This window comes from Spermophilus citellus (assembly GCF_964194105.1).
Source record: "Spermophilus citellus genome assembly, chromosome: 13".
NCBI lineage: Eukaryota > Metazoa > Chordata > Mammalia > Rodentia > Sciuridae > Spermophilus > Spermophilus citellus.
Window position 1 is genome coordinate 52141491 of NC_138193.1, and position 23275 is coordinate 52164765.

The window sequence follows — 23275 nt, forward strand, 5'->3', positions numbered from 1 at the left end:
ATCATGTATTTGTATGCACATCTGTGCAGTGTCCGATGTCTACACTAAGGGGCTGAGACCTATATCTAGTTATATTTTCTGCACAAATGTCTGACTACCCCTTTTGAATCCCGTGCTCTTGAGCCATGGAAGGCACAGTGTTTTGTAGTGTGCCTACTTCACACTTCCAATTCAATAAGGGTTATTTATAGCATCTTCTCTGAGTATACTTGGAGTACAGAAAAGATAGACTTATATAAAAATCCCCACTTCAGCTAAGCTTTCTGGCCTGCAGAAGGCATCCTTCTTATCAAGGATTTGCTTCTTGAAGTTTTTAGAGAATGAGTTAGAGGGAATACAGATAGAGTGTCCAAGGAGCTTATTCCCATCTCCTTAGAAGGGAGGGGCATATTATTCTTGGGCAGCAGGACTACTGGAGATGGGCTGGCTTTCCAGAGAAAGAGTCACTCAGCCATTGATGAAATTCTGACTTAGAGACCCAGTGCCCTTAGCTTTGTGGGCTTCTGTCCTGAGAGAGCGTCTTACCCTTATCCAAGCAGGCATCCTGGGATTTGGAATTCATCTGTGAGCTGATGAGTATGTGATGTTCCTAGGAGTACCCTGAAGACAATCCAGCCATGTTATTACCTACCCCTCACTTATTTTGGGTGGACCAGTCTAAAGAGAGTTCTCTTTCCCCATCCACTGACTGTACCCAGTAGGTAGCTCTTGTTTGACTCACTTCTTGCCCACCCTATAACCAGTCAAGTTTATCTTCTCAGAGAGGCACTAACCAAACAATTAGTAATGAAGATACTCAACATCTCTTCCCTCCACTGCCCTATGAGCAGGGATGGTAGCCATGTCAACAACAGAGGCATTCAAGCTCCAATGATAGCATCATGAGAAATGGATGATAGGGTATATTTTCCAGTGTTCCCATTCCCCACACCAGAATCAGCTGGTTTCAAATTTCCTTTTCTCAGCCTTCATCTATAGAAGAGTTTCTTTCTTGAGTGACTTAAGATCTACTTCCTTATCTTAAGAGTTGGGCTCTGTGCAGTTTCTGTTAATTTGTTCTCTCAAAAGTGTATAATTTGGATTTTGAGAACCGGGCCCTCTAAAATTCTCTTACTCAAAAGAATGGGTTCAGCTCTGTTTGAGGCCTACTAGGTAACTGTAGTATCTACTTCTGGTACCACAGGATTTAAGCTGGGTTGGGCTGAGACCTTCTCTAATGTTTAAGCCTTCTTATTACAGAATAGGAGCAGCCTTAACAGAAACAGAAAGTTTCCACATCATCTTTGTTTTTGCCATCTTACCCTGTCTGGGACACCTGCAACACCATTATCAGACTTACTAGAAAACAGACTCACTTTTTAGGAAGAGTCAATTCAATTTAACCAGGATTTATATCCATCTGTACTGTGCTAGGCACCATGTAAGCTTAGCAATGTCATGGTGCTGCCTAAGGTAGAGTAATCCCTCTTGATCAGCAGTTTAGTCCACAGCCTATCAGTGTCTCCTGGGTTTGTGCAAGGCACTTTTCTAGGCTTTGGGAGACTAGCAAAAGATATGGGGATAAAGAGCATATGGGCTGGGCTGGGGTTGTGGCTCATTGGCAGAGTGCTTGCCTAGTACACATGAGGCAGTGGGTTTGATCCTTAGCACCACATAAAAATAAGTAAGTAATTAAAAGTATTGTGTCTACAACTAAAAAAAAATTTAAAAAAATGCACATGGGTTGTCATGTATAACAAATTAGAACAAATTTTAAAAAATAATTTAAAAAAGAGCACATGGGCCTCTTTGGAGAGCTTATAATCTAGTGGGAAAGACAAGTTATATGCATATTAATCAACAATCAAGATAATATTATGCATCTGTTCCATTGGATGATCATGATTCATGGGGTAAGATTAGAAAGCAACTTGATTTTTGCCTCTCACTACTCTTTTAAATGTATTCTGAGACTCCTGATCTTGCTCTGTCCTTGAATGATTATTCTGATCACATGATTGTTCTGGTCATCCTTAATCTTAGTTTCATTTCAAGAATTATAATGTCTACTCCTTTCAAGTTTCCATCCTGATAAGGCCTCTTCTGCCTATCCTTGGGTGCTGCAAAAGGGAAGCCTGAGGGCGATGGAGGGTGAGGAGTCCCTGGTTTCCACTCTTCTTCACTCATTTAGCTACAGGGTTCTCCAACTCCTTCAGGGTTGTTGCCTGGAGATGCAAAGAGGTTAAAGATACAGGAAAAATTTCTCTACATATTTTTAGTCTTAAGCCTCACCAGAGTCCTTGGTGAACTGTGGTGATTATTTTATGAGTTCCTGCTCTTACCCCTCTGTTTTTCCCCTCAAAAACCAAACTTAGAATTCCCCATCTGTTTATCTCCCTCCTCAAGGAGAAAGCCTATGTGGCCAGGTGGAAATTTCTCCATTTCTACCTGCAACAGTCATCTTTTCCTTTCCCTTCTTTCCCCTGACTTGGGCAAGCTGCTATCCTTCCCTGGTTTAATATCACAGATCCCCAAAAGTCATCCAGCAGAGTCAAGCAGATCTGTTTGGCATAGAAAATGAGACCAATATTCCTTTTGTGTATAGGACCATTCTTCACCAGGACTCATAATACATCTTGTAATTTATCTCTACATTTAATATAACCCAATCAAAGTAATAAAGGTATGTTTTATTGTTCTTTTTGTGGTAAAATAAACACAACACAAAACATACCAGTCTAACCATTTTTAAGTGTGTAATTCATTGGCATTAAGTACATTCACAAACAACCATTGTCACCATCCACCTCCAAAATCATCTCTCATCATCCCCAACTGAAACTCTGCACTCACTAAACATTAACTCCTACTCCCTTCTTCTCTAGCCTCTACTTTCTGTCTCTGTGAATCTGACTAGCTACCTCTTATAAGTAAATCATACAATATTTGTCCTTTTGCTTACTTCATATAGCATAATGTCCTCAAGGTTCATCAACATTTCATTACTTTTTAAAACTGAATAACATTCCATTATACATATGTATCATATTTTGCTTATCCATTCTGATGAACATTTGGATTGTTTCTACCTTTTTGCTATTTTAGCTTTTGTGCAGAACACTGTTGTGCATATTGCCATATGAGTAGCTGTTTGAGTTCTGGCTTTTTAGTTCTCTTGCTACATATGATCGGAAGTGAATTTACTTAATTGTTTTTGATTAGGAAATACACATATAGTAGAAAATGTAAAAGGCACAAGAGATCATACAGTGAATGACCTGTGAGGCCCTACCTCACAGTTCCTCTCCCAGGAAGCATCATTGGAACCAGTTTCTATGACTTCTTCCCTGGAGAGACCATGTACTCATAAGCAACCCACATACAAATGGTGGCCATAAACACTCTTGTACACCTTGATTCTTCCACTTACAGTATTTTAAATTTTCTTTTTCTCTTTTATTTCCTTCCCTCTCTTCCTTTCTCCATGGAAAATGAACCCAGGGACTTACATATCCTAAGCAAGTGCTCCACTGCTAAGCTAATCCCATGGCCTTTTTTTTTTTTTGAAACAGGGTTTCACTAAGTTGCCCAGGTTGACCTCAACCCTGTGATCCCCTTGCCTCAGCCTCCTGAGTAACTGAGAACTGAGATTACAGGTGTGTACCACCATGCCCTACCACTTACCAATATTTCCGTTTTCTTTCCTTCTTCTTTCTCCTCATTCTCTTCCTCTTCCTCCCTCCTCTTCCTCGTTCTACTATTCTTCTTCATTTTTTAAAAAAGAAATTCTAACCTTATTTTTTTTCAATACTGGGAATTGAACCTAGTGTCTTGTGCATGCTAGGCAAGTCCTCTACCACTGAGCTACAGCCTAGCTCTTCTTATCAATATTTATTTTTTTTACTAATAAAAATTGTATTTAATTAGAATCATTCAGAATATCAACAAAACAGCTGCAACTTTTTTTTGCAATTACAGAGTGGTATTCAGTTAACAGAACAACAATTATTTTGTATATGCTGTATCAGAGACAACTGAAGATGAAAAACTACCATCCCCATATATAAATAATTTGTGCTGTGCACCAACAAGAACCTGCTTTAAATTTCCATGCCAACTTATAACCCCCACACTGCACCAGGCAAGGTTAGTGGCTATTGAAAATACCATCAGGACAAGGCTATCTAGAGACATATTCGGTAGTGTGTTAACTATACCAAAAAAAGACACTGTATAGTTGAAAAACAAATCTTAGCCTTACATTTCAATTTTTTTTTTCTTAAAGGGAGTGAGTTTTTAAAAGGGGGGCTAAATACTTTATAGTAAAGAAAAAAACTGTGCTAGAACCAACTTATTTATCATCATTATTTTCTTCATCATCATCTTCTTCTTCTTCATCCTCTTCATCTTTGTTATCTCCTTTCTCTTCCTTCTTTTGGTTGCTTTTTTCATTCTTGACAACTCCCTTTTCTTAAAATATTTTATAAGTTGTTGGTGGAGCTTTATTTTTATGTGGTGCTGAGAATCAAACCCAGTGCTTCATGCTGGGCACACTCTCTACCACTGAGCCACAACCCCAGCCCGACAACTCTCTTTTTTGCTGTATCAGGTTTGCCTTTAGCTCAGTAGGCAGCAGTATCCTTTCATATTTTTCCTTCAGCTTAGCAGCTTTCTTTTCATAAGGCTGCTTGTCATCCGCAGCAATGTTACTCCACATCTCTTCCAATATCACCAATGGATAGGCCAGGATGTTCTCCTTTGATTTGGGGGCAATAACCAGAACAGAACAAGAAGAAGGCCATCGGAGGCCTCTTCGGTGCATTGGGATCCTTGAACTTATTTTTTTGTTTCCCCTTTAGAAGGAATATAGGTTTTCATTTCTTTTTCATAATGGACCTTGTCTACCTTTGCTGTGTCTTCATATTTTCCCATCTCTTTAGCAAACATGGTCTTCCACCTCTCTGAGCACTTCTTAGAAAACTCTGAGAAGTTGACTAAGAATCTGGATGCTTCTTCTTGTGCTCCTCCTGGCAAGTTTGCACCAAGAACGCATATGATGACATTTTGCCTCTCGGCTTCTTAGGATCTCCTTTGCCCATGTTTAGTTGCTTTTCCTCAGTGGGCACAGTCGCCCAGTGCCCATCTGGCTCTCACTTGCCCCAGCACTGTCTCCATGGAGCTCAATATACTACAATGACTGTGAAAGCGGGAGCCGCTGCCACCTCCTCACTCTCTCTGCTCGTACATTACTCTCTAGCCAGTGCGACTCCAATTGGCTCTCTTACCAATATTTCTAAAAGACCATGTCATAGCACTGTCCTCATTCTATCTAAATGCTTCATGGTTTTCCAAAGTACAGAAAAATTTTTTTTAGATCAATTCTCTATTGATGGATATTCAAGTTTTTTTCCAATGTTTTGTTGTCACCAACCATGCTGTAATAATAATAGTCAGAATTTACTCCATGCTAATAATGTCCTAGACCCTAGTTAAAATCCTTTCCATGTACTTATCATGTGATTTCCATGACAACCCACAAACACGTACACAGAGAGGTAAGTAATTGCACCAAACCATTTATCTGTCTTTGTCCACAGATGGGAGTGTGTCTGTAAGATAACTTTCTAGATGAAGACTTGAGGTTATCAAAAAGTATGTGCATTTTGAAATTCTGTAAATACTGCCTAAGTGGTCATGTTGAGACTGTGCCTATTTACAGTCTCCCTGGCAAGTGTGTATATGAGAGCCCATTGCCCTCTACACTTGCTGTTGTGAAACTTCTTGATTTGCTAATTTGAAAGATGAATAGTGGTATTTCATCATGGTTCTAATTTGCTCTTTTTTTTCTTTTCAAATATTTAAGGGCTGTTTGATTTACAATTACTGTTTTTTTTTAATTCATAAAATGTTTCCATATTTGATCTAGAGGAATCTATGGGCAAAGTGGCCTGGTTTCCTCTAAATTTTAGTTTTGTTTATAAATTTTCTTTTTGTGGCACAGGGGCAGAAGCCCAGGGCCTCCTGCATTCTAGGCAAGCACTCTATCACCACTGAGCCATATTGGTAGCTACATCCCCAGTCCTTTTTGTTTCATTTTGATACAAAGTCTCACTAAGTTGCCCAGGCTGGCCTTGAACTTGATGTTCCTCTTGCCTCTGCCTTCTAAATAGCAGGGAATAAAGGTTAGTGCCACCATGCCCAGCTTATTTATAGATTGATGTTTGTTTGGGTTTTTTTAAATAAACAATAAAGGCACAAGATAGAAAATTCAAAAGGAGCAAGGGTAGAGATAAGCTCCCTTCTGTGTCTTTTCTCAATTCTTGTTTAAGACAGGAATCAGGCCTCCTCTTCTCCAGTGTGTTCTAATGGTCATAAGCTGGGCTGTGCTGTTACCCTGAGTTGCTCTATTTCTGAAATGTTAAATTCTAACATCCCACTCTGACCCTACCACTGTCCTCTTAACTCCACCCAGCACCTGACCTTCAACTTCAATGTGACTCCTCTTGGGTCCTTTAGAGAATGAAAGGAGCACACTAATAATGAAACCAAAACAACAGGGGCAGATGGTGACTGCCCAAGGCAAATAAGGATGTAGTTGTCTTAAGGAGCAGTCACATTTAATGTTAGGGTAGAGATAAATAACCTGAGCTGAACTCAACCAGGGGGTAGTTTCCTGCATCCACAGCCTAAGCATCTCTTCTAGCTTGATTTTTAAAAATAGTTCATTTCCCCAATACTATCCTTAAAATATCCTTTAGAATACCAGTTTCAGATTCCCTAAACTCAAGTGTATAGAAACATGTTTATTTGTAAAACTTTCATCTGTATTTTGAGTCCTCATTTTTAAAATGTCACTGACACTTAATCCCAGTTGGTTCTGAGTTTTCTTTGTAATTTCCATTTTGAAGCCAGTTAGAATGGAGTGGAGGATTCCAGACCCTTAGGGGCCTTTGTCCTTATCTTATTTGGTCTTGGATATTGGTACCTGCAGGCCATGGTAGGAATTAGTCTTTCTCCCTCTTCATGCTGCCTACTGAATTTGCCTGGGTTCCTCTTGGCTCAGATACAACCAGCAGCCTTTCTCTTTATACCTCGGAAGCAAGGCACAGTTTTTCTCTGCTCTCAAACCCACAGAGCTATAAGGTATGCTACCTTCATTTTGGGGCTCAGCCCAGGAAGAGGGATCAAGACCTTGGTCTTCAGGACCCACCAGCATCAGTGTCTCTCAGTGTCTCTTGTCTTTGTCCTAGGGAACCCTTCTTGGATGAGAAGCTGGGGATGGTCTTGAACTTTCTTGTGATCATTTTCTCCCATACTTTACTTTAGGTCTAGGCCAGGAGTCTCTCCTGTTCCTAAGTGAAGAGGCTCTTTTACCTATTTTTATTTTCACACATCCTCTCTGAGGCACTGAGCTTGGAATAGCCGAGCTATTAGAATGGGGGAAAGGAGGGAGGTAAAGGAAATATCAGGCTGGTGGAGGCAATTGATAATATTGTAGAATGTAATTTTGCAAGGCATAAATAAATGTCTTATTCTAAGATGTGCTTCTTATATTATGATTTTATTATTTTGTAGGTCTTGTTTTCCTTCCTACCCTCTTCCTCCAGGACAGTTCAGCTATTCGCCAGCCGTGTGAATTTGGGGCAAATTACATTATCCTCTTTAAGCTTTAGTTTCACATCTATAAATGAGAAAAATAATAGTTCCTATTAATTAAGTACTTATACTTGCCAAGCACTGTTCTAAATAATTTGTTTATTGGTTCATTTAATCCTGGCCATAAACCTCTGTGATAGCTACTATTATTTCCATTTTATGGATAAGGAATCACCTCTCACAATTGTAAGCAACTTGGTAAAAGTTATGTGATCTAGCCAGGCATGGTGGTGCCCGCCTGTAATCCCATTAGTTTGGAAGGCTGAGGCAGGAGGATCTCCAGTTCAAAGTCAGCCTCAGCAATGGCAAGGGAATAAGCAATTCCGTGAGACCCTGTCTCTAAATAAAATATGAAAGTGATCTGGGGATGTGCCTCAGTGGTTGAGTGCCCCTGAGTTCAATCTCTGATACTTAAAAAAAAAGTCCTGTCATCTATGTTTGACCTCTGTTCCATCCTGTCCTTCAAGAATATTAATAATGACTTCACAGGGTTACTATGAGAGTTAACCGAGGTAAATTATGTAAAGCTCAGTCCAGCATCTGGCAGAGTTCTGAACTAAAACTTTAGTGATACTTTTTTATTTTTGTTTTATTTTATTTTATTTGGTCATTCTCATTTAAAATGCCACTGGAATTGTATTTGACATGTATATAAATTTCTGAATATTTAACACATTTGCCCTATTCAGGTTTCCCATCCAGGAATATGATGCCTCATACATGTTCCTTAGCAAAGTTGTTTTTTTTTTTTTTTGTATTTGAAACATGCATTTCTAGACAAGTATACTTTTAGATGTTTTTACGGTTCTGTCACTATTAAAAATGACCCTCCCCCCCAAAAAAAAAAGTCATTTCCTTCATGGTATCTTTTAATCATACAGTGTTGGTGTCCCCAGTTTCTTTTAAATTAATCACACCTCCCCACGAATGCCTCCAGAGAGGTGGTTTAAATAATTTGAGCCCTCTCATTTTGAACTGATGACATAAAAATCTCTTTTCCCATAAGGCAACATGCTGTGACATGATGTGAGGCACAGAGAGAGAAGCAGCTTTCCAGGGTGGCTCAAATTGGCCAAGGTGACCAGAGCCTGTCCCCTAGCTGAGGAAGTACAGTCTGGGGGACAGGGGAAAGTGGCCAGCCCTTCTTGCTGCCTGCCTGCTCTGGGTTCATTTGGGGGACATGTCTGAGAGGGGTTCCCAGGTACCTGCAGCAACTCTGTGGTCTTAATGTATTCCATTTGTGTTTGCCAAATGATGGCTTCAGTGGAAGCTTTGCCAAGGACCGAGCTTGCCACCTTGAGGGTCTGTTTGCTTAATAGAGAGATGTCATCCAGTAAAGCTTCAGTTTTCTCTGTGGAAAATAGGTAGTCTTCGGTGTCTCTGAACACAGTTGACTGCCTCCATTTCAGACCTCAAGTGGGCAGCAGAGAGCGGCAAGAGGAGAGAACAGGACCTTGGTTCAGGGTTTGTTGGGGATTATTGGTCCTCAGAGAAGCAACAAAGTCTGCTCCAATCCTGCAAACTGCCAAAATAGCACTCATCCCCACACCCCACCTCCTCAGATATTGCCAGCTTCCTCGGGGTATGATCATTGTAAAAATGTTACCAGTTAATAGTAATTATTCCCTGTGGGCCGGATACAAATATTTCACATACATTGATTTACTCAGATAGCGGTAGATGTGATTATTCATCTTATTTTTTTCAATTGAGGAAATTAAAAAAAAAACTTAAAATGACTTGCCTGAGGTCCAACAGATTGTAGAGCTGGAGTTTGAATCCAACAAATTGAGCCAGGCTTTATTCTAGGTATCAGAGATACATCTGTGAACAAAATAATTCCTTGCCATATTAGAGGGAAGAGACAAAAAATAAATAAATAAATAAATAAACAAAGCCAAGTGGCTCAATAATTCAGGAGATTAAGGCAGGAGGATCCCAAGTTTGAGGCCAGCCTAAGTAACTTAACAAGACTTGTCTCAAAATAAAAGTAAAATGGGCTATGGATGTAGCTCAGTGGTGGAGCACCCTGGGTTCAGTCCTCAGAACCACAAAAACCAACCGACCAAACAAAAAACCCAAACAAGTTAAGATAAAACAAAATAAACAAACACAGATGTGGTTTTGGATAGAAGTGATATAAGTGCAAATAAAGTAGAGTTAAGGACAGAGAGGGGCATTTTAGATATGCTGTCAGGAAAGGTATTCTTGGAAGATGGCGTTTGACCAGATAGTTGAATACATGAGGGAACAAGTCATGCTGAAAGCTGGAGAAGCAGTAAGTGCAAAAGTCCTGAGGTGAGAATGAGTTTGGGGTGATGGAGGAGCAGGAAGGCATACATAGTGGTTGATGCAGTGTGAGCTGAAGCTGTAGTTCACAGCAGCAGTCAGAGAGGAGGGGAGAGCACCATCCACAGCATAACCTGGGCATGGCCTCTTAAATTTTCCCAGCTTCTCTTTAAAATATCTCTCATCTTTTTTTGCCTTCCCGTGGCGTTCTGATACCATCACAGTATGTCCCCTGCTCAACCCTGGATACTGTTCAAAAGCAGCTAAAGCCGACAAAAATCTGGGGCAGCCAGTTATTGTATCACCTGCCAAGCTTGGCACTAACAATCTGAAAGCCAAAGAACATACACACTGGAGTGAGTCTTGCCCAGATTAGGGGGAACTTCTTGTAGTTAAAGTTCTAGAAAAGTCTGCCAGGGCCTCCGAAATGACTCCTTAGTCACACTAACAAGGATAGAAAGCTTCTTCTGTCTTTGTGGAAATTTGCCCTATGTTAGAGTTCTTACCAAACCTGCCCAAACCCTGTTGAATGTTAAACCCAGGTAGGATTCAGATGGATGTGGCCAGGAGATGGAAAGGAATCTGTCCCTATGAACAAGTTCACCCGGCTCCTAAGGAAATGGAGGTAACAGAGGTCAAACGCTACAAATTACTAAGAATCTTTGGCTCCCCCTTCTGGTAGAGTCCTGAAGAGTGAAGTGACCCCATATTGAATTTTCCATTGCCTGGGTTAGAGCCTAGAACTAGAGGAGCCGGAATGGTCTAATACAGAATTTTTTTGACCACTGGGGCTAACTCTCTTTTGTGGAGGCTGGCCTGTGTATTATAGGATGTTAGCAGCAACCTTGGCCTATCTGCACTATGAGCCAGTAGTACCCTCCCTTTGGTAGGGATCTTCTCTCCAGTCTCTTCAGATGTAGCCAACTGTCTCTAGGAGGGGAAAACACCTCTGGTGGAAAACCACTGGCACCAACAATCTTCCCCTTTCCCCAACCAATGCACAAGTCTCAGTTGTTACCATTCTGTTGGTGAAAAGGATTGAAAACACCCCCAAACATTTACTGTACTACAAATACCAACTGGTAAACTAGCCTTCTTGGCAGAAGGCCAGAGGACAGGGAGAGGAAAGAAAGGGGTGGTTGGATCATCTCTCAATATTTTTTTTTCTCACAAAACTAAACCATGGGGAGGAGCAGGGATGGAGTTGGACATACACATCATGGAACAAGATCTCTCTCTTACCACCTCACCCTTTCTCCAACACACACACACACACATACCTCTGCCACTGTGTATTGGCTGTGTTGCTGTGTTCTCTCACACTAAAGGCTGGGTTTCTCCAGAAATGAAAGAGAGCTTAGCACAGGAAGAGAAGGTTAATGGAAGGTCTGATTTAGACCAAGAGTTGGTAGGGCAAGAATAAGAGGCTAAGAGTATCGTTGAGGGAGTCCCGAAAGGGATCTGTCATGAAGTCCAGGTCTAAAGGCAAGTATATGAAGTCATGAGGAGCTGGCATAGAGGGAGAAGAGGAAGATGTTTGAAGATTAGAATATTTTTTGAGGGGGGGTTGAAAAGCAAGAAAGAAGGGAGTCAGAGATTAAAAAGTTGTTCTTCTGGGTCTCAACATCTGACCCATCTCCATGAATATATGGTTGTTCTGCTGCAAAGACAAATCCACTTAGACTTATAGAATCATAGGATATTAGAGCTTGAAGAACTTAGAGATCACTGAGTCCAGTTAACTCCATGAAGGCTCTTTCACTAATTCCACAGTATGGACTTGTCTATGTCCTCTCTGTGCTTATGAACAAATGAGAAATAAGACACAGAAGCCAAGCAGCTAAAACTTGAAACAGATTTATGACAGAGCTGATTGGAGAAGGTTGTTTAGATGTATAATCAGGCCTCCTAATTCTTTTTTTTTCTTTTTAAAAATATTTTTAGTTGTAAATGGAACAATACCTTTATTTTGTTTAGTTTTTTTTTCATGTATGCTGGGATGGAACCCAGTCCCTCATGCATGAGGAAAGTGCTCTACCACTGAGCCACAACCCCAGCCCAGGCCTTTTAATTCTTTCTCACAGAATTAAACTTATCTACCCAGAACTGGAAGACTTCTCTGTCCCTCAAGGTAAGAACTCTTGGAAGTTTAATGTGAAAAGAAGAGGAGAGGAAGGAAGTGCAAGCCTTCTCTGGGGCATGCAGTTCCCAGGAGAAGGAAACCCAGAGGCATCTGGGTCATGGCCCCGGCCTGCTGTATTTTACCAAACTCCCCAAGCACATGAGCTACTCATCCCCAACTAGAGGGGGATGAGTGAGTCTAGATTTTCTTAAGACTTCAGAAAAGACAGAAGCTCCTAGCTTACAGGGCAAGGTAAAAAGGCTTGGAGGGAGAGTGATAGGTTGCCCTCTAAAAACCACCAATTAATAAGTGCAATGTCTGAGATAAGGACATTGAGGCCCAGAGAGGTGAAACGATTTCACAAAGATCACACATTCGGGGGACAAAATCAAGTTCTCCAGACAATGGCAAAGTTTGATCATTTCATTTGTGTAATTGCAGAAGATCTTTCATCCAGGGTAATCAGCATAATAATAAGAGTTTCCTATCATTTAGAAGGATTTCTAACTCTTCCTCCATCACCGTACTGTTCCCACTTCCTCCATCTACATCTCCACCTCTGTCTATACCACAAACCTCCATTCTACCATTTATTACCTCCATCTACACCTCCACTACCATTCCGTTACTTCCATCATTGACATCGCCTCTGTCATGTCCTGCATCATTGCTCTCACCTCCCCATTTGTCAGTAAGCAGCTAGCAGCCACCCTCTGTGGGTGGAGAGGCAGGTGTGAACTAAAAGGCTACTTACATGGTTCAATCTAGAGAAGTCTCCAGTGCCTTACTGATCAAAGGTATCTCCAGTTTTTGGTGTCATTTGATGCCTCCAAAAAGATCATCTTACAGAACTTTATGAAGATTGAGACAGTAATACCTAAATGTAAGTATATGTGTTTATACAAACTCATAGTATTGAGCGCCTAAATCCTAAGTCATGCCCTAAGCTGACATCTACATCTATAGGTACCTACAGTGTGATAGGATCCTTCACCAGCATTTCAGCTATCTTAAAGCTCTAACCACCTAAAACTTGAAGATGTTCAAATGAGCTGTAACTTTGAATCCACTGGGGTCATCCCAATATGTAGCAACAGGCTCAATCCTCTGTAGGATCCTAGAAATGCTGTCGTGCCTCTCTGGGCCTCAGTTTTCCCCAGTATAAAATGGGCAATCTTGGAGTAGGGCTAGATCATCTCTAGTTTTCTTGTAGCTTTAACATCCTTCTAAGTCAGAATCCAAAAAAGACCTGGGATAAAAACCATGCAGATCGATAAACTGGCATTTGAAAAATAAGGCTGGAATATACCACAGCCATAAAAAGATCTTCAAGTTAAAATCCAAGAAGAAATTTGGAGCAAAGTCATCAACCTATGACTCTATTCAGACCCTGCCCTACCCTGGTCAGTCAGCCAACCGGGCATTTGTCCCTGACCCTGCAGGAGTGTCCCTTCCCCCACTCTGGTCACATGGCATGCCGCCACTGAGCCCCAGAAGTCAATCTCCGATGCCCCAAATACAGTTCAGCCTGGAAACCACAGAGAGCCCTTCGTGCTACCCAACAGGAATAGAGCAAGTGGCTCTGGCCTCCCTGGGACTTGGATCCTCGTTTCCAGCACTAAGAACAGGAAGGTAAGTTTGCAGCTTGAAGCTTCAGAGAGTAGATGAAGTCATTGAGGTGAGGCAAATGTGCTTCCTAGTATGAACAGAGCATTTAAAAGTGAGTTTCCGACACACTGAGAAGGAGAAATACCAGGAAGGCTGGGTAAATCCTTCAAATGAGCATTGGATGCTTGCCTTTCCTTTAAAACTTATACTGTATTTGTTCACAGTTTTGGATGCAATTTTCATTTCAAATTAACAAAAAAGTTCGGAGACTCATACTCTCTGACAGCCTGGTGGATTAGTTCTATATTGTTCTCATCTGATGGAACTGAGAATCTTTCTCTTCTGGGCATATAAATTTCTGTTGTGTTTGCCAAATGTGTGAGATTGGTTGAAATATTTTCAAAATAGGTGAAAAGCCTGAGACTCTCTTCTTTCCCAGAGAAGTTTGGGGAAATAGATTACAACTGTTAAAATAAATAAAGTAAATAGATAACACCTCTGAATAGAAACAGAATAGGGACTAGCCTTATTTCATTAGACGTTTTTGTTTCTGGGTTTTGAATATGGTACCTGGTGTTATTATTGCTAGGTTGCTTATGGATATTTGCTTGTTTTGTCCTTCCTCTCCAGGGGCATGCGTGGGTGTTTGCTCTGCAGGCCCTGAGGCAATGGACAAACCACAGTTGGAAGGTGGTGTTTCCCTGGCTTCTAACTTAGCTTCCTAAAGCCCAGCAAGATTCAGTGTCATTCTTGTTGATTCAGTTCACAAAAATAATTCCAGGTCGACCCTTGGGGGAGTCCTTTCTGAAATACTCTGGGCCATCAAAAGGGCTCACCAGATGTCATGTGGACTGGTCTACTTCTTAGATGTTAAGGTCAAATGCCTTTAAAATACAGGGTAGAAGGATAAAGCTCTCAAAGGGCTGATTAATGAGTGTAGTGCAAACATTTTTTTCTAGTTATTTTTCTGCCAGGGACATGGATGTCTAATCTTGCAGATTTATTACCATACTTTGCCCTTCCTCCCTATAATTAAGCTGTTTTGTTCTGTTTGTTTCCAGCTCTAGAACAAATATCTGGAATAAAATTGGATACTCAATGAGGATTTGTTGAATTGAACTGATGTATCCTTGTGGATAGGGAGGGAGTGGGTATTTAACTGGCAGATAATTCCATAACCATGGTTTTGATGACTAAAACATGCTGGGCATCTTTGGGATGGTTGTTATCATTACCCTTTTTCTGTGCTGCGTGTGACAGCTATTTGGGGAGGGGGCCTTGAGCTTCATTTTCAAGGGTAGCATTCTGGTTCTTAGCCTTCTAGACTTAGAGTATTGATTTTTGTCAGTAGCATTTTAGATTCTTAGGTATTGAATATGGTATCCCAGATGTAATTCCGGGGTAGTGGTAGGGGAAGTGAAATGGAAAGGAGCCTCTGAATGACCAGGAAAGTAAAAGATTTAGTCTGATCTCATTGTAGAGTCATGCTTAAGACCAAGGTGATTTATAATCTGGAGATAGATGGGAGAATAATGGTGACCATGGCAGTGGAGAGCCTGGTGGTAGGAAAAGCTGCCCTTACAAATTCTCACACTTGCTTATGAGTTCTTCCACATGCTGGGACCATCGCCACAATTCCTTTGGCAACATATTATAGTGGATGGTTTTACTGGTTAGTATTTCTGGGCAAAAGTAACTCAAATCAACTAAATCTAGTGAAAAGAAAAGAGGGTCTTATTATGAGGCCATTGGCGGGGGGTTGTTTTGTGTACAGGAATTTAGGCAGACTTCAGTATAAGCCTGGGACTCAGAAGTGGAAGGCTATCAGAAACCTATACCAGACACCCTCCACCTCTCACATCTTCACTTCTCTTCTCCTTTTTTCTTCCCTTCTTTTCTTTTCTTTCCCTTCCCATCTCTCCCTCCATTTCTCCCTTACTTCCTTGGGTTTGTGAATCAGAAAGAATCTATTTGAATCTTGGCTCCACCATGACTGGCTCTATGACCAAGGACAAATTACTTACTTCTTTTTGTTTCAATTTCCTCATCTGTAAATGAAGATGAAAATTATGTGTTTCACTGAATTATAGTGAAGATCAAATGAGATTATAAAATCAAAATATCCAATATTTGATTAATATGCATTATATGAAATGTTAGAGATAGAAATTGTTTCATAAGTTAGGTCAGGGCTTTTTTGGTGGGCAGTGCAGCTGCTGATCAGAGCAGTAACTAACCCAAACACTTTCCATATGGCCAACACTCAGTTTCAGATGAATGGCTTCCTTTGATGATCAGGGGTAGCTTGGGTTCTCCTGATTCTGCACATTTCTGGAAGGGAACTTTTTTCAAGCTGTGAGAAAGTAGGAACCAGCATAGAGGAGGTGATGGGTCAATGGTGTCATCTGGTCCAGAACTGGGAGGTATGCATCTACCTGAACATTAGCTACATCATATCTCCTTATGTTATGGTTTGGCTATAAGGTGTCTCCCAGAAGCTCTGTGTTAATGCAGGAATATTCAGAGTTGAAATGATTAGATTATGAGAGCTGTAACCTACCCAATTCACTCTATTTTCTTTCTTTTTTTTTTTTTTAAGAGAGGGAGAGGGAGAGGGAGAGGGAGAGGGAGAGGAGAGAGAGAGAGAGAGAGAGAGAGAGAGAGAGAGAGAGAGAGAGAGAGAAAGAGAATTTTAATATTTTATTTTTTAGTTATCGGCGGACACAACATCTTTGTTTGTATGTGGTGCTGAGGATCGAACCCGGGCCGCACACATGCCAGGCGAGCGCGCTACCCTGAGCCACATCTCCAGCCCCCCAATTCACTCTAGTTTGAATGGATTAACTGGGTAGTAACTATAAGTATGTGGGGCATGGCTGGAGGAGTTGAATCACAGGGGGTGTGCCCTGGAAAGGTTCATCTTTCCTGCAGCATCTTTGTACTCTCTCTGCTTCCTGGCTGCCAGGAGTGGAGCAGTGCTTTTCCACCACACCCTTCTGCCATAATATTCTGCCTCACTTTGGACCAGAGCAATAGAATCAGCCTATCATGGACTGAACTTCTGAAACTGTATGACAAAGAAAACTTTTCCTGCTCTGAGTTGTTATTGTCAGGTATTTTGGTTATAGAGATGAGAAACTAACTGACACAGCACACTTCCGGTTTTATGGAGTTCTCATCTCTATTTGTGTCTGTATCATCATTTTGTATTTAATTTTTTCCCAATCTGAGAGCCCACAGTACTTCAAATATGAAAGAACACATTTTTAGGGGATGGGGTTGTGGCTCAATGTTAGAGTGCTTCCTAGCAGGCATGAGGCACTGGGTTTGATCCCTGGCACCACATAAAAATAAACAAATAAAATAAAGGTATTGTATCCATCTACTATATATATATATATATATATATATATATATATATATATATATATATAATTTTTAAAACATGCTGGAAAATTATTTTCTGATGTTTAAAACATCAAAAACCCAATTCAAAGATGAGAAAAAAATAATGTAAATTTAACAGCTCAACACAACTGAGAAGGTCAGTTCAGGATTAACAAACTCTGGGAATCATCAAGTGAGCACTTCTCTGATTTTCTTCTCTTGAATACCTCCCTCTATATGACAGGCTCAATAGTAGCCCCCAAGCTTATCAGTTTAGCAGTGCCAGAGTGAGCAGTGCTGAGGATGGATCAAGCAGAACTGTCCTGGAAATTCTGATGGGCCCACAATCTCTGTGGCTGGGAATAGGGAGTGTTTGATTGGCCAGGCTGATACATGTGGCTTTTTCTGATTGGGGTTGGAGAAAGGTGGAATTAGCCCCCACTAAACCACTTATAAGAGTTTTTATGTGGAAAAGGGAGTCTATTACTCAGCTTCTCTGTACTCTTCACACTATGGTGGATAGCTTGACCAATTTTTTAAAAAATAGGCCCAATTTAATGGAAAATACAAATTAGACTCTGAAGGTCAAGGGTAGTTGGTATGTTTTCTCTCATGTGGAAGCTAGAAAGGACAAAGGAAAAGAAAGGTGATGAGAAGATCTCATGAAAATCAAAGGGAGATCAATAGAGTAGAGGAAAGGGAATGGGGGTGGGGCAGGAAGAAGGGGAGAGAAAGAAGAAATAATGGGAATAATGCTGGCCAAATTATTTGTTGTGTATATGTGTAAATATGTAATAACAAGTCCTACCATTATGTACAACTATAATGCACCAATAAAAATATGGAAAAAATTACACATAAGGAGTTATTGCCTTTAAAATGGTGATTTAAAAAGTGCCCCTAGATCAGCAGCTATAGCTATAGCTGCATTGAAAATGCAAATTCCCAGTCTCTACCCCAGATCTACTGAATTCAAAATTCTGAAGTGGGATTATATGCTGCATTTTAACAAGCCCTAAAGTGACTCTGAGGCACCCTTGCGTTTGAGAACTACTGCTTCAAATTGCTGGTCTGGGGAAGTAGCTCAGGGGTAGAGCATTTAGTGCAAGACGGTGGGTTCAGGGGGCTGGAGGTGTGGCTCAGTGGTAGAGCTCCTGTCTAGCATGTGTGAAGCACTGGATTCGATCCTCAACATCACATCAAATAAAACAAAATAAACTTATTGTGTCTATTTACAACTAAAAATATTTAAGAAAAAATTAAAAAGGCCCTGGTTTCAATCCCCAGGGCAATACAGAACAACAACAAAAATATAATTCATGGCCTGGGATTGTGGCTCAGTGGCAGAGTGCTTGCCTCTCAAGTATGAGGCACTGGGTTCGATCCTCAGCACCATGGAAATAAATAAATCAAATAAAGGTATTGTGTTCATCTACAACTAAAAAAATTTTTTAAATACAGTTTACTATGATATATCAAAGTGCATAAATATATTCTACAGTCTTCTATGACTGATTAAAACAAAAAAAGCTTAAAAAAGAAACATGATTCACTTTGAACAAGTAGATTTAATCATGTATTTTCAAGGATATAATTATCACATAAAGTGGGAACACATGTATCATATTAAACTATTTGCCTTAAATTTTAAGATAAAAGTAATATAAAGCCATAATTCAAATAAACAATTAAAACATGTAAGAGCTTATGATAAAAAGCAATGGAACTCCATCCTGGCTTTTCTCATACTTCAAAGTGACACTTCCAAAATCCAACCAAAAAGGCTTCTTTTTAGCTTTTCTGTTGATTATATATAGAACAACAACAATAATAATTTATTTATGTAAAACATGGAAGATATAAGTAAAATAACATCATTAAATCTTACCTCTCCTGGAGGTAAACTGAAACTAGTGTGTGTTGATTCTCTGCATGATTTCATACTTATAAATGTAAAAAATAAGCAAGATTGGTGTTTTACATGTTTTAAAATTTTGTATAAATAGTTCTTTGTAACTTTTTATAACTTGCTTTTAAAAATCATTATGTTTTTGAGATTTATGCTTGTTATGGAATTCATGCCTAGGATTGGGGAAAGTGACTATTGGCAATCAAAGGCCTGTGTCACTACCTGAACAAAATGGAGTTCTATAAACAGGGAAGAAGAGAAGGGAATGAATGTTGGACAATGTAGGAGACACTTCTAGATGATCACTCAATGCCATTTCTCCTTTCTTTCCTTACTAAAAGAATGCCCTAATATAGCATATTATTTGCCTACTTAAAACTTGATTACCCGAGTCCTTTGTGACATTGTTCCAGAGCTAAAGCCTTTTGAGAAACTGAGGCAGTTTGAAGATCCCCCTATTTAAACCCTGATTCTTGCGACCAAGTCAGAAAGATTTCAGACATATTGCTTGGAGTAATAAGCATGTTTTGTTGAAGGGCTAGGAAAAGGGAAAAGGAAATTCTCAAGGGGGAGACTGGATCCTCTCAGAGAGGAGAGAAATGATGTGTCTCTCCTGTATTTCAGTTTTATGAAGATCCTAGAGAATCTTCCAGAGAGTCCTGCCCAGGTCCTCCTCTTGACTTTTGACTGACAGCAAGGTGACATCAGACTTTCAAGTCCCCAATGTCATGGCAACTCTAGGTCCCCTTAGCCCATGCGGAACCACCTAATTGGCTTCTTAATCATACATTCTTTTTTTTTTTTTTCAGAATCTTGTAGGTTTTATTTATTTTTTTCAATTACTCATTTTATTTTTTTAAGGTTTTTTTTTAATCATACATTCTTATAGATTTTATGGTTAGGAGGAACTATCCTTATCTTCCAGAATCTGGTCTGTGCAAAGGGTCACAAAAGTCTCTCCATTCAACTAACTTCCTCTTATCAATATTATTTCATGTCCGCATTTCCTTGCAGATAACAGGTAGTTTGCTGAGGAATATGACATATCCTGTCCACTTAGGCCAGGCAGGGCTGCAGGCAAATTGCTTTTTGGCAAAGAAAGCATGTGGGGGTCAGCACAGTGGGTCCATTTTATAGAATTTTTCTCTTAACCTAGTGTTCCCACCATCCTCATCTATCTGTCCCCTAACAATATGACTCATATGTGGTTGAATGACAAAAGATAGATAGTAGTTTAAACAGGTAAAATGTTTCATTGTTCTCCATAACAAGATGTTGAAGTACAGGATATCCAACACTGGTAGTATGAAGACATTAAGAACCTGACTTCTTCCTCCCTGTGAATTCATAGCTAGCTTATGACCTTCATTCTCTACACTCCAGGAATAGTTTGCCAGATAAAACATAGTTTGCCTAGTTAAAATTAAATTTCAGCTGTCAATGAATTTTTTTTAGTACAAATAGAGCCTAAAAATTGCATGGGATATAACTTACATGAAAAATTGTCATTTATCTGAAATTCAAATTCAACTGGGCAAACTATTTTGATTTGCTGAATCTATAAATGCTATCTGGAAAGAAAGAAGGAAAAGCAAAGGGACTTTCTTTTGTAGAGACTTTATCTAGGAAGGGATTCTTCCCAGATCTTTCTGATATTTCTTTAGCCAGAAACAGCTAAAGGGCATCTTGGGGAAGTGATTATTTTTAGTTGGCCACAGGGCTGCCTTGAATCCAATCAGAGCAGAAAGTGAGATGGATATCAGGCAGGTAGTTTATAGCATCCACCACAGATGTCCTATGCCATCTTTCATCTCTCCATCGTCTGGTGGTGATATTCAAAGTATTTAACAATCAATATGACATTGACACTGACCAATTAGAGTGTAGCTGACCATGAAGAATAAGTACCTGCCAAGATCAGTAGCCAATGATAGTCATATTGGTGGGTACCTGCTAATATCACAATTTTTAAAAAATTAATATTTACTTTTATTTACTAGGACTATAAAAATATTGATTACAGTTGAGTAGAGGGTGCCATCTTTACTTTCCGTTTTTCTAACTCTTTATTCTTGACAGATTTTTGATATCCTCTCAAATACGTCAGTCAAATATATCAAGATAATTTTTTCTTGAATACATCATGTCCAGAGCCTGCTCTAAGACATCCTCATTGTTTTCTGAGCCTCTGTGTGGCTCCTCTGCTAGAACTTCACTTTGCCAGTCTCTTTCTCTCGTCTCTCTCTCTCTCTCTCTCTCTCTCTCTCTCTCTTTTTTTTTTTTTTTTTTGGTACCAGGAATTGAACCCAGGATGCTTAATTACTGAGCCACATCCCCAGCCTTTTTGATGTTTTATTTTGACACAGGGTCTCACTAAGTTGCTTAGGGTCTTGCTAAGTTGTTGAGGCTGGCTTTGAACATGTAATCCTCCTGCCTCAGCCCCCAAGGTTGCTGGGATTACAGGTTTGCTCCACTGCACCCAGCTACCTTGCCAGTCTTTTTTTTTTTTTTTTTTTTTTTTTTTTTTGGTGCTAGGGATTGAACCCAGGACCTTGTGCATGTGGGGCAAGCATTCTACCAACTGAGCTATAGCCCCAGTCTCTTGCCAGTCTTTTGAGGTAAATTTCATTTCCCAAATCCTGGCTGTATTCCTTTCTTAATACTCCTTCATCTTGCTGAAGTTCTTCCTTCAATCATTTCCTGAGGGAAAAAGTCATAATAAGTAAATTTTTGATGCATTTTTATGTCTTAAAGTGCCCTTAATCTACTTTTACATTTGATAGATAGCTTGATTGGGACTGGAATTCTAGATTGGAAATATTTTTTTTCTCACATTTGGAGGTACTCTCTTGTAGCTTCCACTGTAGTGATCGAGATAATGGCAATTCTCATGTCTTATTCTTTGTAGGTGACTTATTTTCTTCTGGAAGCTTTTAAGATTTTTTTTTAAATTTTTGTTTTTTAGGGTTTTTTTTTTTTTTTGGTAAGTACTCTTAACCCATGATGTTCTAACACTTCATGATGATGTGACTTGCAGTCTTACCTGAATATAAATATATGTGTGTGTCTGTATGTGTGTGTGTGTGAGTATATATGTATATATCTTTATATTTGTGTTCTATTACCTGACATATTGACATATTCCTTCAGCTTTATGTTCTCTTTTATTAAAAGTTTTTCTTCTAGAATTTTAATTGCCAAGTATTCTTTCCTATTTGAAAGTTCCAGGTTTATAGCATTCTACTTTTATTTTTGTCATAGATTCAATGCTTTTCCTTGTCTTAGAAATGTTAATTATGTAGGTTGCTTTTAATGTTTTCCTTCTCTGCTTTCTATGGTTCCTTGGCTCCTTTCTCCTAGGACTTCCCCTTCTTGTCAGTTTTGGTCTCTGTCATTCTGGTGATTCCTGTCTGCCTGCTCATATTTGGAGTGGAGCTGTCAAGTCTGTATGGACAGGCCGAACTTATTGAATGATGGGCTTACAGTGGGCAGTTGGATGGAACCTTCCCCATTTTGTTAGAGGTCCCCAAAATATAGAATCTGTAAGTCTTCCAGTCTCTTACCTGGAGGATTTAAGCTTCATTTATTTTCTAGGGACCAGATAAGCAGAGAACTATGGAGTAACAGTCTTTATTTCACTCCCTTTCCTTCTTAGCTATCTAGAGGCCTTCAGATTTAGCCTCTCCTTCCAGGAGTTTGAAGCCTAGAAGAAATCTGAGGTTTTTTTTTTCCTCTGTAACACTAGTGATTGAACACAGGGGCGTTTTACCACTCAGCTACATCTCCAGCCCCCCCCCCACCCTCTCTCTCTCTCTCTCTCTCTCTCTCTCTCTCTCTCTCTCTATATATATATATATATATATATATATTTTTTTTTTTCTAAATTGCTAAGGCTGGCCTCAAACTTGAGATCCTCCTGCCTCAGCCTCCTGAGTTTTTGGGATTTTAGGTGGGCTCACCACACTTGGCTGAGATCTGAAGATTTAACTGACTTTTTAGGAAGATTCTCAAAGAAATTCCCCTGTCTTCAGCACCACTGTACATCCTGGTCTTCAGTTGTAACTACTGCCTCTGATTTCCTCTTTTTCTATTTTTAAGAAACATTTTGCATAAGTAGAAGCTATCTAATCCCTGAAAGTTCAGATAAAGCTTTTTTAAAAAAAAAAATGTGTTCCTGGTATTTATTTATTTTTCTACAAAAGTAGAAAAACCAATGATGACCCTTTTGAATCTATTATTAATAGTTATTGTTGATTCATGTTTTCTAATTCTTTTTAAGTTAATTTTGAAATTTCGGTTATTTTTATAGTAAAGTATCTTTTATT

General features: G+C 39.6%; 1 protein-coding gene and 1 pseudogene across 4 annotated transcripts in view; one reads left to right on the forward strand and one right to left on the reverse strand.

The window, feature by feature from the left end:
* The window catches only part of SLC4A5 (solute carrier family 4 member 5), a 128162-nt gene that overhangs the window by 14880 nt on the left and 90007 nt on the right, over positions 1 to 23275 (forward strand). The window lies entirely within an intron of this gene.
* Positions 4315 to 5236, reverse strand: LOC308633026 (high mobility group protein B1-like; annotated as a pseudogene). The gene has a single exon. The product of its transcript is annotated as a high mobility group protein B1-like (transcript).